Here is a 21,654-nt window from a genome sequence, read left to right on the forward strand (position 1 = left end):
GCGCCACCAGGGAAGCCCCAATACCTCACTATTTTAATATAACTGTCATAATTTTTGTATAGTCCCTTCCAGACTTTATATATACATGTTTATATAAGGTTGCAATCAATGGTGCACATACATTCTTTATGTTACTTTTTTAAAAATGTTTTTCAGGTTTGCTCTAGTTTTCTAATTTGTCATTGATAATTACATAACATTCCACCTAGTGATTACACCATAATCTACTTAACCATTCCCCTGCTGTTGAATAGTTATTTCCAAATACTGGTTCCTATAACAATGTTCACATGAAGGTCTTTGTGTATGTGGCTTGTCCTATGTCCTACATTTCTTTGGAAAAAAATCTCATAAGTGAGGGTATAGCAGCAGAGGGTGCAATATATTGCCCAATTGCTTTTTTAGCAGGCGGAACTAAGTGACAGTGACATCAGCTACACATAAGAGTACAAGTTTCTTCAATTCCTGAATTACAGAATTTTAGGATTTAAAAAAAACTGTCATCAACAATCGCTAGGACTGACACATTTTCTACTGTTATTAAACTGGAACTGAAGTTTACAAATCCATATCTTGTAAGTCTGTTTAATGTGGGTCCTCTAGGGCCATATCATCCTCAGAGATTTTATAAAATCCAGTCTTTGAACTTGGAGACTCAGGATTCGTGGCAACCATTCTAAGGTAAGAGGAACCAGTGATGCTTGGACTAAGACGGGAGCCGGGGAGCCTCTACTGACACAAGCTTATTGAAAACAAGTCTGAGCTTCTCTAAGTAATAAAATGCCAAACCAACAGAGGTAATTTTACAGGATGACCTCAAGAGAGTCTACCAATAGGATAATATGGCAAGGGACTTAACTATAGGCAAAAGTAAGGCCTACTAAAAATAATCCAAATTAACTGCGCAGAGCATTGGGCTCTAGGCTCTCAGATGGGATGCAAGGATCACCTGGAGTGAGAGGTTTCCAAACACTACACATGAGAATCCCCTGAAGGTCTTGTTAAGGGACAGATTACCGGGCCCCATCCCCAGAGACTCTGATTCAGTAGGTCTGGGGTGGGGCCCGAGAATTTGCATTTCTACCAAGTTCCCAGATGACGCAGATGCTGCTGGGCCAAGGACCACACTTTAGATTATTTCTTTATTCTTTTAAAATCATGTATTAAGTGCCTAGTAAGTACCATGCTATGTGCTGGAGATACAAAAAGGAATAAAACCAGTTAGTACCTGCTTCAAGAAATTAATACTCTATGTTTTTGTAAACATTGCACTGCTCTAGTCCTAAAAGTCAACAAACTTGGACCTTGTTGAAAACAAAGTTTAAAAATATATTATATTCCCTTTAAATAAAGCCAGGGTATTTCTAATTAGTTCCAAATGCTTTAGGAAAACATGTAGTTAATCCTACAATGGCAAATGCCTGAGTGTTTTCTTCACTCTTCTGGATTTTACTAACATATGCAAATAATTTGTTACAGTATCTTCTTCATTTATATATATATACCATTCATGTGTTTGTTCTCTTTCATAACTCCATCCACCATATAAAAAAGAGAAAGATTTTCTATAAGTACTTGTCCGTACACAATCTAAACATTGTTTACAAAACCCAGGTAATTATCAACTGACAGAAAAGAACAACATTGAGTACAGTAAGACTTGGGGATTCTCTGATTTAGATTCAGACTTCAGTAACACTGTGGAAAAGTGAATGACAAGTAAGCAATATGCTTAGTCATACCCATGAGGATGGCCTATACTTGTTAAACACTGCCTATCAGCTGATTCACAGAATTAATGAACTTGTTTTTGAGGTGACTGCTAAGCTTCTATTTCTATCAGATACATGTTGGCTTCCCATAACTATTTTTGGCAAAAAAAAAAAAAGGCAAAATAAACTAGGTATAAAATTTTGTGATCTGTGGATCTGCCAAAGTATTAGGCATTATTTGTATGTCTTTGGCATATTGTTTATGACATGATTGAAAGACTCCTCTCATTTCAATCTATTAGAAAGCTACTTTAAAAGTCTGGAAGAACTCATGAAGAGATTACATAATTTGTTTAACGTCACAGAGAAAAGACATAGCGAGAGGTAATATTCAGATATCTAATTACATTAACCAACAACTAACTCCTGGCCTTAAATCTGATAAGATTTCTTGGATAAACTGACATTTAGCAATGACAATTTGTTTTTCTGAAGGAAAAAAATGGTTCAAGGAAGAATTACAATGCATGTTGATTTCCCCCCCCCCCCACACCACACAGCTTGTGGGATTTTAGTTCCCCAGCCAGGGATCAAACCTGGGCCCACTGGCAGTGAGAGCACAGAGTGCTAACCACTGGACCGCCAGGGAATTCTCGTGTGTTGATTTTTAAGAGAAAAACAAATGCATGTGTGGGAGAACATATTCCTTCCTATCACGGCTATTTCAAGTGGCTATTTTCATATTTGGTTTCATGAAGGTTGGTTTATGGAAAACTGGGGACATGAATCACGTTAATTTTATTTTTCCTTCTCCTGATCCCCTCTTTCAAATTCCAAGTGTGTTTACTATTCCTTAAAAGCCTTGTTTGCAGGTAGCAAGCAAACCAGGAGCTAACCTTTCAAATTTTTGCTGAGGATGTCTTAAAGAATTAACCCTGCTGGAAATATTGGCATTTTGCAAGTGGACTCCAAACTTTCAAAGGACACAGATGGTGTTGGCGGCAAAATGAAGGCCAGTGGGGTGGGGTCAAGGTTAAGGAGTTTTTTCCAGCACCTCATCGTTGCCCCTGGCAGTCTGATAGGTATGTTTCCCTATTGCCTTCACTGTAAAGGAATAGTTGTTACTCCTTAAACACGCAGGATAAGAATATCCTCTTTGCATTCACTTTCCCAGATCCTCTCCTGAAGCAACTTATAAAGCCCAAGAGAGAAACAGTGCTAAGTGGCAACTTTAGAATTTGAAGCTGTCCTAAAAGTCTATGATGTCACCGAGGGGCAGGGTAAATTCTTAGAAACCAACCCTTTCATCCAGGTGTCTGTACAGTTACTGTGCAACCCACACACAGATCTCTTACACTCCCACTCAGGGTATTTCCCTACTTTTCTTCCTCCTATCTACCTTCTCCTTATCTGCGGTAAACTGTGCAGACTTCTCACCCCAGGTCTGCGCTAATCTGAACTCTTCCCAGAAGGTCAGGAAATCTGTCTCAGAGAGGCTTATCCACACATAACAATTCTCCTAGATGAGTCCACAAATTAAAATGCTCCTTAAAAAATCAGTTAAAACTGGCAATGAATTTATTTTCTAAAAACCAGTGAAGTGGAAGAAAAATGTTTCTTAAACAAGACACTGAAGCAAACTGAACTAAACTACTACAGGATTGAGTGTAAATCCTCCCTGTAAGGTTTTAAATCTCTATTGCAAATGATTCATGGTACATGAATTGATGACTTCATTTCTTTCCTTTACATCTGAGAAATCACAGTAGAGAAAACAATCTCATTGCAGCCCGTCCCTCCAAAGATTTTCAAGTTGAGAATGGCCTGGTCGCTGGAATAGCTGAAGGTATAGCAATGGCTGTGAGAAAGCCAAACTAGAACGTGAAGAGAGTGGAAATGAGGGCTGCTCCCCACTCCCCACCTGCACGGGGAAGCCACTGAAAACATGGAACACTCATCTACAAGCACTGGCCTAAGCCTTTCTTTGACCTCTGCTCCCCCATCCTTTGAGTTAGGTCCCCACTTGGGCTCTGTAGCTGCATACTCAGGGAACAGGGTGAGGGGTTCAGGCCTGGAACCAAGGCCCTTACTTGCTTGCAAAGGAGACAATAAAATGGATTACTTAACAATCCATAAGGAGAATTTAAAATTTATTATTTGGTTGACGCACAGTTAATTATATGCTTTTCCAGTGAGTCCCTACTAGTAAACTGTTGGGTTCCTAGGAGGCAGATTCACTTTTCAAGCCATTAAAAGTCTATTTTTTGGCTGCAGTTTCTTAGAAAGAGCCCCAAGCTTTATGACAAGCACAGCCACTATGTAGTCTTTAAGCTGCGATACTAAAATGTCTTTTGATCTGAGGATCATAGGCCTCACTAAAAAACAAACACACATTAAGTATTTACAGGGTGCACCATAAAAATATGTAAAGAATAGAACTTTATCAAATAAAAGCACAGCCTGCACCTTCTAAACACATTAGACATAGAAACGGACACGAAAGGATATACACTGTGTCTACACAGGACTCACAGAGATATTATCAGTAAAACAAAAATGATTCCTAGGCTGATTTTTGTCTGAAGTCACCAGAGAATAGGAAATACAGTTTTAAGCTGAATAATGATGAAATTTTTCATTTCAGAAACATTTTATAAATCGATCACCACATGGCAAGCATTATCTTCAGTTTATTCTTAACAATAATCTCAAAATTAATACTAGGGTGAACTAAATAGTTGGAAAAGTATTAGCTCAATCAAATTCAGGGCCAAGGTCATATCATTTAAGATACACAGGTTTGCTGATAAAGTCTTAAAGTCATACAAAAAAAAGAGCACAGAACAATAATTGCAATACTTTTCCCATTTCATTGATTAGGAAATGGAGATTTAGAATGGATAAGTGACTTGCCTCACTATAATAATTAAAATGGTTAAAAATGTAAACATTCACATTCTGAATTAAATATTTGTTATTAAAACATAGGTGTGCATTGACTGCTGAAGAAAAATATGAAGAATACATCAACCTGTTTTTTAAAATAAAAAAATAATTTAAGTATATACTATTATCAGGGATAGCTGTTGTCTTAACATCTCCAAAAGTTTTCCCCAAAATACGGTCTATTTTATTTGAGCTGATTTCAAGAACCTACTTAAGTACTGTAGGTAAATAAAAATTAAAACATGACATTTTTATTAAATAAGCTTCAAAAGATATGCCATATAACTCCCCCAAGCCTACCTCTGTATTGTGATACAATACAAACAGTAAACGACAAAGCCGAGGAAGGTTACAAATAATCTTCAATTTGAAAATTTTATCTAGAAGGCTATGAAGCTAACTGAATGTTGATATACTGGGGCTATCTATGCTAGCAAGGTGGTTATTTACAGATCTTACTGTACTTTTGTGGAGTCAAATTAGATCGGTTTCAAAGGACCTTTGTAATAAGCATTTTAAATCGCTGCCCTTTTCGTTGCTTTTAGGCCTTAAGAGAGAAAGGGACAGGGCCTTAAGAGAGGTCAGCTACCCTCATGAGGAGATCTGTTAGGAAAAATAAGAAAAGCAAGTTAGAAATTCACTTTAACAATTTTGAAGGTGTCAGGGGGCATATGTTTACGCCTATAGACTGGTGACATAACAAGTTTTCTCGATTAGTGATTTAAAAAAAAATCCTCTACAGCTGATATTTATTTAGTGGAATCCTACGAGACCAAAAAGTTCTTCCGGTATATTTGCCACACCTTATGGCATTATTATGTTTCTAAGTTCAAGTGACAGTGAAATGAGCAGAACACCCACAAATTAGAATGACCAACATTTTCTGTCCTACCCATTGGACATATATAAATCCTAGGAAAGAAGAGAAAGTAATAGACCAGGATATATAAAACATTTGTAAAGTATTATTTTAATATTGTTTTCATGAAAGTCTCCCGTTATTAAAAACCATTTCACAATTTGAAAACTAAATGAAATGTATTATTAATACCTGTGTATGCTTCCACAGCTGTGCCACTCACACAGCTTTTGAATACAAAATGATATTGATAATTAGGGTTAGTGGCAAACATCCTTATTTTCAGAGAATTACAGAAGAGAAAAATAAGCATTTGTTTATAGTCATATAACTTACTAAGAGCAATTAGCTGTGATCAGTAATGTATTATTTCTAATGCATAATCCTAAAGTCATACTTTTTTTCTCTGTATAAATTTTAATACACAGGAACAATACAACTTTAATGTCACAGGGATTTTGGAATTAATATTGTGATTTTTAAAAAACTACAATTTAATGGTTTTTAAAATGTAGTTCTGAAAAATATACAAAGAAACGAACAGTAAGGAAACTAGTCCCTTCAAAGAAAATAGTGTATTTAATTATTAAAAATGCCAATTGCAAAACTATTTTCAAGGTATTCTAAGTTTAATAAAGAATATGACGCTGGTGGATATTTTAGTTTTAATTAAAAAAAGAAATTATATCCTTTTAAATTTAAAAGAATGAAAAAAAAGTGCCCAAAAAACTTAGCCTGGAATTCTCCAAAACTTTATACTTCACTGATGCCATGTTTTCATAGCAGTTATCATAAAAGCAAGAAACAAACTTTTAAACATGAAAAAGTTCTGATTTAAAAATTAAATCACCAGGTTTTTCCCCCCCTTCCACTGATTTGCAAAAGATTGAGCAGTCGGTCACTAATTGATTCTAAGACCTTTAAATTTAAGATATAATCATCGGCAAGTGAAGTGTCAAATATCATTATAATTTAAATAAAGGAGAATGATGAGAAGTACACATTAAGACAAAAATGGATGCTTCTGTAACCAATCTCACTTTTTAGCTAACAGCATTCATTTTACAATTTTGTATATTAAAGAATACTATGGTGCCGTACAAACTTCAGAGTAAATCTGATTGAAAACAGACAACACAAAAATTGTTTTCAAACTTGAAAAAGATCTTTGGAAATATCACTGCAAAAGCTAACTGGTAGCATCTCTGAGTATTTTCTACAGAACTTTCATAGGAGTGGAAGGTATTTCTTTAGAAAGAAGCTGCAATGAGTGTCTATGTCAGTCTCTGTTCCAAAAGGGTTTTCTAAATCATCTAGACCATCAGGAGGTCCTGTTTTCAGTCAGCGATTGATCACTTAGCTATGAACAAGAAGACTGCCACGGAATACCTGGGATCTGACAAGAACTGCCCAGCTCCTTCTAAAGGGTGTCAGTCATTGCTCTCTCAATAACTCCAGTTACAATTTGTTTCATGAATGATAAAAAGTTAACATGAAAATAATGTACTTTAAAATCGAGTTTTTCATACAACTCAGTCATCTTGCCTGGTTTTGTTTTCAGATGATGATCTATACAAATTAATTTTACATTTTGACCCCAATTTTGAAAGGAAAAGAAGAAAACTTCAGCTTCTTCATGACAGACCAGTTTTGTTTTTTTTTTACTTTATGCTTCTTAAAATAATTGACACTATTTTCCCAACCATTATTCTCAGACCCAAGTGAATTAAATTCTCGCGGTAAAACAAGAACACAACAAAATAGTAACGATATAATATCATCACCACGATCATCATGATCATCATCTTGCAAATTTGGGACGCATCACCAACACATTTCAACAAAGTGCAGTTACAGAAGCCGACTCACCTAAGTAATGGGAGTTAAGAATTTAGAAACGCAGCCTTCTGATCACCAGCAGAGGTAAAGGCCCCTTCTTTACCTAACAAGTGACCTTATATAAAACCAGCAGATAGGTTACTCCCAGTTTCTGCCTCCTTACCTCAGGCTCCTCCCCAAATACCGAGACAGAAAGTACCACAAATACACACCCACTTTCCACCCCTTACACGGAGGGACCAGAGACTTCGGTTAAGCTGCCCTACCTCCACCTACCCCAGTCAGGCTCCGAAGAGCAGGAGTCGAGCCTGGCACGTGGAGGAACCAAGGCGCCGGCAGGCCATCTTCCCGACCACTGCGGGGGTGGGAGGGGGCCGCGCTCTCCATCCCCTGCCCTCCGGCAAGCCAGCCCCCATCCCCGGCCCTTCCACTCGGCTCACCGCCAGCAAAGTGCTTAAGGGCACCTAGGCTGGGTGACCCCCAAGTGCGCCCCTAACTTAACTGTCACCACGACCCCGCAATGGTCACTGTCTGGGTGCTGGAGCCGGACTCCGTCGCCGCGGGACGCACCCGCACGGGATCCCGTGCCCGGCCCCGAAGTATCCTGGGAGCAGCTCTCGGACCCTGCGCACTTTGCCGGGGCTCGAAGACCCAGGTTCTCTCAGACCCCCGGTCAGGCGCGCGCCGAAGGGCCCGTCACGGCCGCGCGGAGCGCACGGGCTTGCGTCCCCGGCACGGACCGCCGCTCTCCCCCGCGCGCCCCGCACGCAGCCCGTGCCCTCCGCCGCCTGTGTATTAGCCCTGCGCCGGGACGTCTCCTCAGGGCGCGACCCTCGGCCGGGACCTGTCAGCCCCAGTGCCCTCGGACCACGACCCGTCCGCCCGGGGCCCCTCCGTCCGAGAGCCCGTCGGCCCCTGCCCCCCGGAGCGCGCCTCAGCGCGGGTCCCTCCGGGGCCCCGCGCCCCTCAGCGAACCCCTCCGTCCACGGGCCCTCGCCCGGCGCCGCTGCCCCGACCGCCCCTGGCAGCCCGACCCTGACCTGCGGCGGTAGCCTAGCGGTCCGCTCCGGTGTCCCGGTGGCCGACCCAGCGCCCTAGGCGGCGGCGGCTCCGGCTCGGGCTCCGAGTGCGGTCGGCCCCGCCTGCAGCCGCTGAGCCAAGCCGGGCCGGGGGCGGGCGGGGGCGGGGGCGCGGGGCGGGCGTGGGGGGGGCGTTCGAGGGGGAGGGGAGCGGCCGGGGCGCCGCCGCCCCGCGCACAGTAGGACTCCTGCTCGCCGCGCCCACCTTCCCTGGAGCCCCTACTCTGCGCCCGGCCTTGCTTGTTCCTCACAGCCGCCGCTGGGAGGCGACCCAGAAATGGTCCCATTTTCCTTGAGGAGGGACCGGCCGGAGCCCAGGAAGATGCCCACGGTCACGTCGGGGAGAGCCGAGGTGTGGAGTTCCGGAGCTGCCCTCCCTCTCCAGGCCCGCCGGTCTCGCCTTCGCAGTGGTCTGCGGGTGTTTTGTTTTGTTTTTTTCTTTTCCTCAAGTTCTTTTCGATGACATTCTTAAAAAAAAAAAAAAGAAAAGAAAGAAGAGCATATTTAGGAGCACCTGGTTTTTATCCCATACGCAATGGCGCTGCACACTCTGCTCCCCCCGCTTTCGCATTTGTACTTCCCACTGGTATTCATTATTCACTTAGAGCGACAAAGTTTTAATTGCAAAAATTTAAAGTATTCATTAACCTCTGACAGAATTTTTAAACTTCTTCAGCAGTGTTTTTTACGCTGAGGGACCCGGACACATGGTGCGGGGCTGGGGCGGGACGCGGGGCATGGGAATCTTAAGTTTGCAGTTTGAGGAGCAGTTTGGGGTCGAGCTTCCTCGTGCATGGACCAGGTGGACTCTGGGCAGCTTCGTTTCCTGCCGCTCCCTTTATCGTGACCCGTCCAAAGGGGGTTGATAGATGCCCAGCCAGAAAGCCCCCTAGTCTTCTGGACTTGAGGCCTGACTTTCCTTACCTTTTTCCAATCCCATTTACTGAACATCCTGTTCTGGGCCTGGCCGTCCTTGGGGAGCAAAGGTGCATAAAAACCGTGATTTTTAAGAAGCTTATCAATTACTTGCCCAGGATTACTTGCTCCAGTCCTTTAGCGTCTTAATTGGTTGGGGATGGCTAGTTCTTTTTCCTCTAGGGCCGCTGGTCCTTGTTTGCAGTTTAAAGTAAAACATTTTGAGGATGGTTATCACCTCGGAGAAGGTTCAGAGCTTAATTCAATAGATTCATGCCCTCCACCTGTCCCATAAAATAGGAAGTTAAGAGCCACAGCTGAATAGGGACTTCAAAGAGGACCACTTTATCACTGAAAAACACCATTTCCTTGCCTGCCGTTTAGGTAGTCAGATTGACACGGCTCAGCATTCTACACTCCAGCATAGAAGTGCTGCATGCATCCCTTCTTTTTTAAAAAAAATTTTATTTATTTATTTTTGGCCACGTTGGTTCTTCATTGCTGCGCGTGGGCTTTCTCTAGTTGCGGTGAGCAGGGGCCACTCTTCCTTGCAATGCGTGAGATTCTCATCGCGATGGTTTCTCTTGTTGCGGAGCTCGCGCTCTAGGTGCGTGGGCTCAGTAGCTGTGGCTCACGGGCTCCAGAGTGCAGGCTCAGTAGTTGTGGCGCACGGCTTTAGCTGCTCCACGGCATGTGGTATTTTCCCAGACCAGGGCTCAAACCCATGTGCCCTGCATTGGCAGCCAGGGAAGTCCCTAAATACCGTACACTTTAAATGTACAATCCAATGATTTTTAGTTTGACAGAGTTTTCTCCCCCACTTTTATTGAGAAATAATTGACATATATCACTGTATAAGTTTAAAGTGTACAGCATGATGGTTTGATTTACATAAATTGTGAAATGATTACCACAATACGTTTAGTTAACATTCATCATCTCTTATAGATACAATAAAAAGAAAAGAAAAAAATTTTTTCTCCTTGTGATGAGAACTCTTAGGCTTTAATCCTTAATGCCTTTCCTATATATCATACAGCAGTGTTAACCATAGTTATCATGTTGTTTATTACATCTCTAGTACTAAATTATTTTTCTTCCAGTTTTATTAAGATATAATTGACATACAGCACTGTATAACTTTAAGGTGTACCGTATAAATGATTTGACTTACATGCATCATGAAATGATTATCACAATAAGTTTAGTGAATATCTATCATCTCTAGTACTAAATTATTTTATAACTGGAAGTTTGTACCTTTTGACCACCCTCCTTTAATTCTCCCTCCTCCCACCTCTGGTGGCCACAAATTTATAGGTCTAGCTCTTACATTTAGGTCTATGATCTATTTTGAGTTAAATTTTGTGTATGGTGTGAGGTAGGGCCAATCTGCTTTTCGTGGAGAAATACTCATAATTCAACAATATTGACTAAGTGGAATTACACCACAGTGAGCTTATAACTGGTACAACATTTTAGAGTTGATCTGAATAGTTTCTAAACTTTCTTCCAGATTAAAAAAAAAGCGATTTTCTACTATACATAAAATAGGTAAACAACAAGGACCTACTATATAGCACAGGGAACTCTACTCAGTATCTTGTAATAACCTATAATGGAAAAGAATCTGAAAAAGAACATATAAATGTATAACCGAGTCACTTTGCTATACACTTGAAACTAACACAACAGTGTAAACTAACTAACAATAAAAATTGTCATTTTAAAAAGTGATCTATAGTTAGTAAAGCCTAAAAATGTAAGAAGTTAAGCAATAGAAATAGAAATAGCATAAATCTATTTTTTAAACTACTGGTCTTGATTTATCAGTGGATTATGAAATCAGTTTACTGGGTCATAACCAATTTTTTTTATAAGTCAAATAATACAGAACGCAAGAGAACAGAAACTATCAGAATTCTTCCCCTAAAGTGTTGCTTCATAACTTTTGTGTTATGTGTGTGCGTGTGTATGTATTTGTATGTACCAGGAGTTGGTGTAAAATGTATTTCTTACTGTGGGGCCACATTTTGAAAAGCTGGAGAAACACTGTATAAACTATAATGCAGAATTCTTTCATTCCACAAACATTTACTGAGTGCTTATTTTGTGCCAGGCCCTCTGCTAAGTCCTGGGGACAATATGATAAATAGCACATGGTCTCCACCCTGCAACAGTGCACACATGCAGTTCCATCCACATTTAGCTTCTAGAGATGAAAGATTGTGCCTTGGTTCACTTTTCCCCAACCACAAGGGCTTCTTCCAAATATTGAGGTTTGGTCCTGAGGCACTTATTTTTCTGCAGTTAATGCTCAGTTGTTAATCTCATTTGAGATTTGCAGACATATTTGCTTTTCTTCCAACTAGGGGAACTTTGTTCCCAGGTTCATAATTGCATACTCTTGTTTATTATACTGGGAAGGAAGTACAGGTCTAGTAGTGGGAGTTGGCCTTAACTGAATTGATTCCCAGTTTACTCCAACTATACTTAAACTACCCCTACTGACGGACCTCAGGTATTTTTAAACACTGGTATATTATTTTTAAAGGGAAACATTTTAAATCATGACAAAAATTTTATTTTCAAGGCATTCAGCAAAACAGCATTGGCATCAATAGTGAATGACATGTAACCATTTACCAGATTGAGTTTAGGAAAATTAAAGTGCTGTATTTCCAGTCATCCAGTGGGGGCTGGGGGAGGGTCACTTATTTACAGCAGCTGTGCGCAGTCATGGCTCTGACATTTGCTCCTCTAACTGAGATACCATTTCTCAGTCTCTAGACACCATAAATTCTCAGGAGATTTAGATGCTCTTAATTTAAAATTTAAAAAAAAATGATAGCCAGTTCAACATGTTGGACAGGTTAAGTGCGCACACACACACACACACACACACACACACATCTACTTTGTGAATGACTCTGTTGTGTTCCCACATATGATTTTTAAGTCTAGTTATGAAATTTTACCTGCAATCTCCCAATTTTACTTTGAATTTTATTAAGGTCCTTTTCTCCTACTCTTGCTTTTCTGTCTTATCTTGCCCTTCACCAGATGACTTGCCCATTTTTATAAGGTCTTAAGTACCAAAGCCAGACTTGTAACCCATTTCTTCTGATTTCCAATTGCCTGATCCTTTCACTATACATCTCTGCTTAACTTACATTCTCTTTCTGTTTTGAGTGATTGCCTATAAAAAAAAATTTTTGCTGGAATATTTTAATAAATACTTGATTATATACAAATCATTAGGTTATGATATGATACAGCTATGTATTGGTTCAAAATAAAATCATGGAAGATATATGCCAATTCATATTTTATTTTCTCTTAATACCCCAATTTAGAGCTTTCTTTTAGATAATTTGAAAGAACTGAAAGAGACATAATTTTAAGGCCATTTCTTCAGTAATAGCTTTTCTTTAATATTGAATGAGATGACTCCTATTTTCAAAATATTTTATTTCTCATAATCTGTAAGCACCTATGAAATTAATAATAATATCTAATTCCAAGGAAATTCCATTTGGTAATTTCAATAGTTTTGAATTAGACTATTTAAATTTTAAAGTTTTAATGGTTTGAAAATATCTTTTAAAGGTTCAAAAATACTTTTAATATTCAGGAAATTTAAAAAAGAGGTTTTTGCCCTGCTTTATCAGTTTTTCTTCACTTTTTCCCTCAGAAATTGATGTATTTTGCATATCAGATTGGCTTGTAAGTATCAAGAGGTAGGAGGTAGCTATTAGGAAGAAGAGAATACCTGCCAGAGTTTTCAGTTCAGGAAAATTGTCCTACCTTCTATCTGTCTTTTCAAGAGTTTGGTTTTAATTAAGCACTGATAGAATGGAAAGAGCCCTGATTTTTATCTCTGCTTATTGTGACCTTGAGCAGGAGACTCACCCTCTCTTAGGCTTAGTTCTCTCATCTATAAAATGGAAATATATTCTCATAATCTCATCAGTGAGATAACATGAGAAAATGCCAAGTCAGGCTCCTAGTAGGAACTCAATAAATGTTGTTTATCAACTATGTGAAAGCAATGAGAATATTTTTTTTCTGAAAGTTACTCACTAATGTATTAAAACACAGTTTGGATGCTGAATTGAGGGTTTTTTTTCATATATGTGTCATATTTAGTCATCAGTCTACATGGATATGCTACTCTCTTTCTTGTAAGTAAAAAGTCACTAGTCAAATAAGTAGATTTTGAAATAGCTATGAACCCCAGATATCTGTATGAGAATGGTTTTCTCATGGTATGCATGTGAACTTATGGGTCCTAGGCTTTGTCACATAAAACTAAAACAAAAACAAAAAACAAAACAAAGCCTTTGTGTGATGAAAAACATTAGACAAATATAGAAGTAGAGAGAATAGTGTAATGAATACCCCCTGTACCCATAACCCGGTTTCAGCCTATGGCTTCAGTCTATGGCTAATACTGTTTCATCTATACCTTCACCTGCCTCCCTCTTCTGTATAATTCTGTAAATCCCCCAAATGAATTTCATCATAAAAAATTCAAACTGGTTTAAAATGTTGTCCTTAAGTCTTCTGTTTAAAAGTTGGTTCAAGCAATTTGCCCTAGATTTTGGATTTATCAGAAAAGTCTCTGCTGAAATTTTCTCAACTCTTAACGTCTATCGTGGGCGAGTTGTAAAACGCGTTCACTGCTCAGAGGACCACCGTCTGCACACTCCGGAGTTTAGCGACCTAAGGACATAAATGCCGTGTCCAGGCTGAGTAATGGGCAAGGAGCTTGGACCCGGGGAAAGGCAGTTATGGTACTTCAGTTGCTAACAGCAACAAAACCTCCAAAACAAAAAACAAAAAACCCCAACGCTTGTGTGCCCATGAAGTGTCTCTCTTCCCTTACTAAGATGTAAGCACCTTGACAGCAGAAGCCATGGCTTATTGATCTTTTTACACCCACGACCTGTTGCCCTACAAGGCCTGAAACCAAATAAGTGGACAATCAATGTTTGTTGAATGATTGATTGCCAAGTGTTTAACTTGCAACCCAAGCCTACTATTAAGTAAATAATTCAAATGTCAGTTCATCAAGAGGTCCTCCATCACTATTGTTCTTTATTCTCTTAACAGTTTTATTTTTCTTCCTACCACTTATCACTACCTGAAATTATATTTTTAAACTTTTATTTATTTACTGTTTCTCTCCCCACACTAGAATGTGAACTCCATGAAGGCAGCATTTTTTTTTTAAAGTCTTTATAATTTTAGAACAGACTTAGGTTCACAGCAAAATTAAGAGGAAGGTACAGAGATTTCCCATACGGCCCGTAAGGCAGAGATTTTTTTACTTGCTATTGTAGCCCTGGATGATGGTTTGCCTAACATATGGCGTACATTTTTATTATTGAAAAAATAGTAATGCCATAAATTCAGTCACCTTTAGAGGTTGTATTTTCATCCTTCATGATGTCTACAAAGTTGACGAATATCGTTTATGTAAATTCTCAGGCTCAGCTACTGACCTGAGCCTTACTTACATAGCCACAAGCCTTTCTGTTTTTATGAACATAATTTTATTTTGAATATTTGGACCCATGCGCCAACTTTGCTCTTGATACAAGGAACTGCTACTATTGATACACAATTTCTCTTTTGAGCAGACTGAGGACAGGGAAGTTTGAGCAGAAGGCTGAGGAACTGGGCTTTCTATTAGAGTGATGTCAGCTATTCTGTTTCCACGGTGATATTCCAGTAATATAATTTCCTTTATTGCTTTTTACAGAAGAGGTTTTCAGGAACGCAGGTGCCTACTTCTGAAATGCCTTAAGGTAGAAGGATGCGAACTAAGATAGCAACAGACTTCTTGCTGCCCTGGCCATCCCCACAGCTCTCTCGCCAGTCTCTAGCTGGCCAGCCCTGGCACTGACACCTAAAGGAGCATTTTTCATGCATCCAAGACAGGAAATTTGGAGCCAGTTTCTGGGGATGACACTTTGGCCCGGCGTAGACTTCTTCTTTCTGTTTTGCATTTTTACTGCGTTTTAAATAAGTAACGGGTAGGTTGATCATGAATTGTATTTATATGTTCAGAAACTTCTGTACACTAGTGGGGGGAGGTACGGAGAGAGTTGGGAGGTGTGTATGCTTTACCAAAGGGCTTTGCTTATTGACATTATGTCTGGCAGCCACCCTTCCTACCACTGTAACATGGATACATGGATATTTTTTCCTCCCCAAAGTATTTTTCTGATTTTGATCTCCTATAATTATCCATTTATTCTCACAGTAAAATTTCAGTAGATCAATTCTTTTAGGTCAATTTCTGCATACCTTCACCTCGGATGCAGAATTTTTTAAAAATTATTTTATTCCTGTGGTAGTAAGAAGTTGATTCTTCCATGTACAGGGCTTTAAAAAGATAAATTTAGTTGACGTCTTTAACTGTTTTCCTTCCAAACGGAATTGCAGTGACCTAGATGATTTGCATAATTTATTAATGACAGAAATCAAATTATTAGCATTTAGTTTAGTTTAGTCTGGTTCTACAGAACAAAAGTCTCACTATAATTTATCAATTATTATATTTAATCCTAAAATATCACTAGACATTCCCCCCACCCCCAATTTTTAAATCTATGTATCATGTAGCATGTCTAAAGAGGCAATGTTGTATAAAACAAATAAAACATTTACAAACCACAAAATTAATAACAATTGTAATATAGGGGCAACAAAAGTCAGTACAACCAAATAATGGAAGGATACTTAAATCTAAGAGGAAAAACAAAAACAAAATAGAAAATAAAAAGAAATCACAGGGACTTCCCTGGTGGCACAGTGGTTGAGAGTTCGCCTGCTGATGCAGGGAACACGGGTTCGTGCCCCGGTCCGGGAAGATCCCACATGCCTCAGAGCGGCTGGTCCCGTGAGCCATGGCCACTGAGCCTGCGCGTCCGGAGCCTGTGCTCCGCAACACAGTGAGAGGCCGCATACAGCAAAAAAAAAAAGAAATCACAGCCTTGGACTTTTATGTAAATTGTGACTTTTTTCTTTTTAATTATTTTAAAAGTTATACAAGTGATATAAGCTTCTTGTAAAAAGTCAAGCCACTTGTATACCAATGTTCATAGGAGTACTGTTCATAGTAGCCAAAAAGTGGAAACCATCCAAACGTCTATCCATTGATGAATGCATAAACAGAATGTGGTCTATCTATACAATGGAATATTATTAAGCCATTAAAAGGAATGATGTGCTGATAATACTACAACAAGTATAAGCCTCAAAAGCATTAAGCTAAGTGAAAAGTCAGTCACAGAAGACCTCATATTGCATGATTCCATTTATATGAAACGTCCAGAATAGGCAAGTCCATAGTGACAGAAAGATGATTAGAAGTTGCCAGGGGATTGGGGTTGTGGGGAGAAAATCGGGAATGATTATTAATGAGTACAGTTTCTTTGGGGGGTGATGAAATATTCCCGTTAGACAGTGCTGACAGTTGCACAACTTTGTTAAATATACTAAAACCTACTGAATTGTACATTTAAAAGGGTGAATTTTTACAGTATGTGGCTTATATCTCAACTAAAAAAATGGAGAAAAAGATGATTATTTATATCCTTCCCTTACCAAATAGCAACCAGCATGTTTTTTTTTTTTCTCCAGCCACCTACCTCATTTTGTCATTCTCTCATTCCAGGGCTGCAGCAGACTGCTGTGCAGGTTATAACTCTGCCCCAAAGGGCTAGCCAAGTGGACAGAGAGGGTCTGAAGTCCTAGCCATGCACTCATTCTACCTGAAAGAAGAGGTGTCTTTCTTCTAATTCACACAAAGGTGACTTATAGACTAACAGTGGCCTTAAACATTTGCCTGGGCTTTTGGAGTAGGGACAGTTGGTAAATATATGTGCTTAGTTTGCTATCTTGGATTAAAAGTCAAGCATTTCATAAGTCAGAAAAAGAAAGACAAATACCATATGATATCACTTATATGTGGAATCTAAAGTATGGCACAAATGAACCTATCTATGAAACAGAAACAGACTCTCAGACATAGAGAACAGACCTGTGGTTGCCAAGGGGGAGGGGGTTGGGGGAGGGATGGAGTGGGAGGTTGGGATTAGCAGATGTAAGCTTTTATATATAAAATGGATAAACAACAATGTCCTGCTGTATAGCACAGAAATCTATATTCAATATCCTATGATAAATCATAATGGAAAAGAGTATTTTTAAAAGAATGTATATATATGTGTGTAACCAAATCACTTTGCTGTACAGCAGAAATTAATACAACATTGTAAATCAACTATACTTCAATAAAAAAATTGATAAAATTTAAAAAAAAAAGTCAAGCACTTCATTTTACTCTAATACTATAGTGGATTATTTTCCAGACGAGAACACTCTTTGGCCCTCTCTTTGCACATTGGGTTGAAACTTATCTGATTAAGCTTAAGAAGTACATTTCTAGTTTAAATGTTGTCATACAGTTCCTTTAAACTTGCCTTTTTTGTTTAAAAAGGAATTGGTGTATTGTTCAACTTTACATTATGGTCCTCCAATACAGTTTTTATGTTTGACACCACCACTACTAAGAGGATTTCCTGATACTTACTTGTTCTAACAATGCAACTTTTCTGACGGCATTCTTGTATAGATTTCAAAAGAGCTCAAATAATAGTATTTTCTACACTAAATTTAATCAGTGAGTCAACACACATTTATTGAATTATTATTATGTTCAAAATAACATTCTATTCCAAACAGGAAGAACCCCCAAATCCTGGTACTTTACATGCAAAGTACTTATGTGCTTGGCATATAGTAGGTACTCAATAAATATCAGTAAATGAATCAATGAATAAGAGCAATTTTGTTTATTTGTGATACCTAAAGATTAGACATTTTGACAAATAACCATAGAATTTAATAGGTCCTTAATTCTACCATTAGAGAAAGAAGAGAAGCTGATGTAAAAAATGTGATATAATTAGTGACTACTTCTAAAATAAATCCCACAACTCTGGCAAACTAACAATTATTTTAGTGTTAAGTATTTGTAGCTGCTAATTTTCGTCAGCAATTTTTTGTCTACTTTGCCAGTTTGTTTGTTTATGAAAGAGTATTTACTGCTAACTTCCATGATTACTCAAAGTGTTTCCATATAGGAAATAGATAACCAGTGGTTCTCAAATCTGGCTGCACATCAAACACTTAATGTTTCTGTTTTGTGCTTCTTTGTTTGTTCCCAATCCTAAAAAGGTGGAATCCAAGATTTCACCTGGTTGAGCTCGTGGTGATATTTTAAGTTTTATTTTTATCTACACAAATTGTACGTGAACAAAATTTTCTTAAAAAAAGTGTAAAGATTTCAGGACTTGCCTGGTGGTGCTGTGGTTAAGAACCTGCCTGCCAATGCAGGGGACACGGGTTCAAGCCCTGGTCCGGGAAGATCCCATATGCGGCGGAGCAACTAAGCCTGTGCACCACAACTACTGAGCCTGCGCTCTAGAGCCCGCGAGCCACAACTACTGAGCCCGCGTGCCACAACTACTGAAGCCCGCGCGCCCAGAACTCGTGCTCCGCAACAAGAGAAGCCACTGCAATAAGAAGCCTGCGCACCGCAACTAAGAGTAGCCCCTGCTCGCTGCAAATGGAGAAAGCCCACAGGCAGCAATGAAGACCCAACGCAGCCAAAAATAAATTAATTAATTAATTTTTTTAAAAGTGGAAAGATTTCAAATAATGCCAAATTCTCATCATCATTCCCGGTCTTGGTTCTTTCTCTCCTTCCCTGACACAGGTGTACTTCTTATGCACATTAAAATTTGGGAACCATTGCTATAATGAACAGGTCAGTAGTAATAAACTGAAAATTGTGTTAGAACTCAAATATGAGGCCAGATTTTTAATGTTTTCTCTGTCGTGTGAATTACAGAGTCCAAGTCCCAATCAAGATAGAATTACCTCTTCAAGTATTTGAGGGCCATCATTTAAGATGATTTCTTACTGAAAGAATCTCTTCCGTCTTACGAAAATAAAAAAAAAAAATTTCAATTACCCTCAGTAAGAAATGTAAGCAATGGAAATAGTAAACATATTCAGTATATGGGGAAAACAGTTGGTATTCAGTAAACACCAAGTAATTTATTGACTTGGCAAGGCTCCCTTGAACTTTAGTATATAGTTAACTCTTACTTATCTAGGAACAGATTTACCAGTTTGTAAGCTGTAATGTCATCGAGCTTCTCCCCATCATTTTGCTAAATTCTAGGCTGTTTTACAGTGTGCCTGAGATAGCAGAAGAATTAACCAAGCTGAACGGAGCAGGGGGAGGGGAGGCTGGTGTAGGTTCACTGTCAAATACACTGTGTTAGCTGAAAGACAAAAATTCTGCTTTTAGGGAGCTCACTGTCCTGTAGAGGAGGTAGACAAGCTAAAGAAAATTAGAACACAACGGGTAAGTGCAATGAAAGAGGTGTTATATAGTGCTGGGGGGTACATAGAGAGGGGAGGAATCTAACTCAGGTTGGAGAGGGGAGTAGTAAATGGGAAGGCTCCCCATAGATGTAATACCTGACCTTAATCTTGAAGGATGAGTATGATGCAGCCGTACAAAAACATTTAGAAGGTAGAGTACAAGACCTTTTAAAAAAAAGATTTGCTCCAACTTGAGCAATTGATGGGGTGCGTTTGGGACATGCTGAGTTTTCGGTGTTTGTTGGTGGGGGCAGGTATCCAAGTGAAGATGTCCATGGACGATAGGCTCCCTACTCCTGTAACTTTGGAAGGGAATCTCAAATGGAAATACAACGTGGAGTTGTCATCGTACACTAGCCAATGAAGCCTTTGATGTGAAAGGACTGCCAGGGAGAACAAGAAGAGGAGGCTGAGGAGAAATCTCTGAGAAATCTCTGCAGAACATGAGCTTGTAAGGGATAGAGGGAATCTGAGAAGGAGCAGCTGGAGAGGTGGAAAAAAGAAAATTGAGAACTGCCTGGTACAATGAAGGTCAAAGGAAGGAGCAGACAGTACTCAGAGGGCACAGAGATGTCAGTTAAGATGGGCCTGGTGACTTGGGTGAAAGAGGAGAGGGAGGTAGAAGCCCGTGTCGGTCAGGAACATTTACTGAGCAACTACTATGTGCCTGGCATTGTAAGGTATCGTGCTGTTTAACCTTCACCACAGCTCTCTGAGGTATTAATGCATCATCCTCATATTACAGATGAGTAAATGGAGGCACTGAAAGGCCTTGACCAGAGTCATACAACTAGCCTGCAACAGATGAAAGATAACTCAGCTCTACCTAACTCCGGGGTCTAGCCTCTCAGCTACTGCTGGTTACCAGTGGTGGTGAAAAAGTGGAGATAATGAATGTAGACAGCTCTTTTGAGATGTTTGTGAAGGGAAGAGGGTTGATTTTACAAAGGAGAAGCTGAGTCTAAACAAGGTGGTTTTTATTTCTGTTTTTTAAGATGACAGAGGTTTGCACATGATGATAAGCTGAGGAGAAAGAGCCAGTGAAAAGAAAGACGCGGAAGTCTCCAGAATGAAGGGGTTGATGCATTTCTAGCCAGACTTCTATTTCTGTGGCTAGATCAGAACAGATCTGGGGAAAACAAACAAACAAACATATCTGGAAAGAGGCTCTCAGCTTGAATAACTGAAGCTATTTGGTATTATATCAGTATGTTTTACGAAAGAAATCACCTGCAATAAGTGTCCATCCAGATTTTTCTCACTTTGGAATCCATTAATATAATTAATATAATTCATGATGAAGTAGACTGAATTTCTTATTTCACTACAATTCGCAACTGTAGTCACTATATCAAACTCGGCCCTATCTATCTAGGTTTAAGATCAATACTAACAGTCAGGGATAGGCCCCATTTACACCTTCCTTCCTATGTTCGCACTATAAAATCTAGCATCTTATTTCCTGCCATCAGCTGCTGTGCTCCTGTGGAATGCCCAGAGTTCTTTCTTTCGTAACAGAAAAATTGGTGCCCATTGTAGAGCTCCTAGGTGATCCTGCTGTGGTACTAGAATTCACTACTTTCATTTCTCCCAGATCTTATTTTCAAAAAAAATATGCCATGTGTGGTTAAACTTTATTTGAACTGAGCTTCTAGTAATTATACTAGAAAGGGCAATAAAATTCAATGTGTTCAGTTTACAAAGGACTTACAGTGAATTGCCTACCGAGACCCACCAGAGCTCTTGGTAGACTCCTCTCCAAAAGATCACAGTTTTGCTGCGCTGGTGGCTTCTAAATCTTAGAGAACGAACTTATGGTTACCAGGAGGGAATG

The 21,654-nt window shown here is 39.4% G+C and overlaps 1 protein-coding gene across 4 annotated transcripts in view; it reads right to left on the minus strand.

The window, feature by feature from the left end:
• PPARG (peroxisome proliferator activated receptor gamma) overlaps positions 1-21,654 on the minus strand; it is a 171,860-nt gene that overhangs the window by 120,434 nt on the left and 29,772 nt on the right. The window contains exon 2 of one of the 4 annotated variants that reach the window (XM_060161140.1): positions 8,641-8,902. The gene's annotated coding sequence lies outside the window, so the exon portion shown is untranslated. Of the gene's footprint in view, positions 1-7,386; positions 7,547-7,632; positions 7,759-8,396; positions 8,509-8,640; positions 8,903-21,654 lie in introns of those variants that run through there. The other 3 variants (XM_060161142.1, XM_060161141.1, XM_060161139.1) reach the window with 3 other exon arrangements.

This window comes from Lagenorhynchus albirostris, chromosome 10, assembly GCF_949774975.1.
Source record: "Lagenorhynchus albirostris chromosome 10, mLagAlb1.1, whole genome shotgun sequence".
In the NCBI taxonomy this organism is placed as follows: domain Eukaryota; kingdom Metazoa; phylum Chordata; class Mammalia; order Artiodactyla; family Delphinidae; genus Lagenorhynchus; species Lagenorhynchus albirostris.